Genomic DNA, 1,836 nt, shown 5'->3' with positions numbered 1-1,836 from the left:
CAGCTAACTGTACCCAGGATGGCCAGGCATGCTTTTCCTTTGTAAAAATAAGCCCAGTTTAAACAGTGTGGAATACTAATTTCCCATTAGTTTATTCCACATACAACTCCTGAGAACCTACTCTCTGCTAAGCATTACATCAGGTGAGTGATTATTATTATTTTTTTTGTCTTTTTCCGTGTCTGGCAATGGATCGCAACCCTCAGTGTCGCCCCCGTACCGGACCGGGACCGGCAACGGGATCGCAACCCTTGGCGTTGCCCCCGCGCCTCGCTCAGCCAGTGAGCGGGAACCGGTCTGTATGTGGGATCCGAACCCTCGGCGGGAGCGCCGCCGCGCTTCCCAAGCGGCGAACTAGCGCAGTGCGCCACTGGGCCGGCCCAGGTGAGTGATTATTTAAAATGAAAGTTGAGTCTATTAGTAGGCTGTGAAACCAATAAAATGGGTTGTATCCAGCATATTAAAAATAGAATAGGAGCTATCAAGTGAATTGCACCTAGAAAGGGTAAGTATTTTTCATAACACTTTTTTTCAGGTAGATACATGTCTGTGTCTACACTACATAAAATTTGTTTCTTATTGTGGATCACAGTTTTAAAAGTTTCAAAGTACTGCCCTAGTCTTTAGGGATTTAGTAGTTAATAGAACAGCTAGAAGTACACACATAGAGCAAATATCCCAATGATTAACTAATTATAGTTGTAATAAGTATTATGAAGGAGAAGTACAGGATGCTAAACAGAGCATAAAACACAGGGACCTAACCTAGCACAGGGGTGGGGGGACCAGGAAGTGGTTGAGTAAAGCCTCCCAGCACACGAGACCTTTAAACCGAGACCTGAAGGATGTGAGGGTGGGAGATGGGTATTGCAGTGGGTGGAAGAAGCACTCGTGGAAACCCTGAGTTTGAATGGGGTTGGCACATTCAAGTAACTGGTAGAAAGCCAGTTGGGAGGGGCAAGATAGAGAAAGAGGGGAAAATGACTGGAGTAGATGGGAAAGGCAAAGCAAACACAAAGGGCCGTGCACAGGGGCACTAGAGAGGGGCAGTGGGAAGTCACTGAAGGACTTGAAGAGGGGTAGCCCCATGATCTATTTGTGCAAATTCTGGGTGTGGAGTGGAAAATAAATTGCCACGCGGTAACATTGCCCGTCCCTCTCCTTTATTTTTTGGCTGTCTTAGAATTAGGTTATTTGTGTATGTATTCAAACAAGAGTGTGGGATTGGGAATTGAGAGAGGCAAAGCATCTAAGAGAGACCAGTGAGTGGCAGATGACAGTGGTTAAGATCAGAATGGTGGCTCTGGGGAGAGAGAAAAGTAGACAAAGGTCAGTGAAATGTGGAGGAGGTAGATATCGTGAGGGAGCGGGACATCCGAAAGGTGACTTCCAATCACTGGATGCAGCATTGGCTGAGTGGTGGTGCTACTCGCTGCAATGAAAATACTCAAAGACTAAGAGCCTTGCAAAGTGGACTATAGCCGGTGCATGGTAAGTGCTTATTAAGTGAAGGAGGTCACCAATCATTGCCAGGTGGATTACTTGGCTTGTGGATGGTAACTAATCTTGCTTTTACTTTCAGACTATATTTAGGTAAAAAATCATTGATTTTTGCTGGCTAAGGTAAAACATATAGCTTTATAAAATCTAAAATATAATTCAAAGCTACAGATTACCAAGTCTAAGAAGCTTCCTTCCCTGACACCATCCTCCCTCTCCCACCTCAATAAAATATTTCTTCACTGGTTTCAATATACTAGGAATTCAACATTTGGGTTTTGAATATTTGGTGGATGGATAGGGGTATTTAATTAAGTGGAAGGGAACGTTTTAAAG

This window comes from Galeopterus variegatus, unplaced genomic scaffold (assembly GCF_000696425.1).
Source record: "Galeopterus variegatus unplaced genomic scaffold, G_variegatus-3.0.2 Scaffold1319, whole genome shotgun sequence".
Taxonomy (NCBI): domain Eukaryota; kingdom Metazoa; phylum Chordata; class Mammalia; order Dermoptera; family Cynocephalidae; genus Galeopterus; species Galeopterus variegatus.
The sequence above is the reverse complement of the archived record's forward strand: the minus strand, read 5'-3'. Positions refer to the sequence as shown.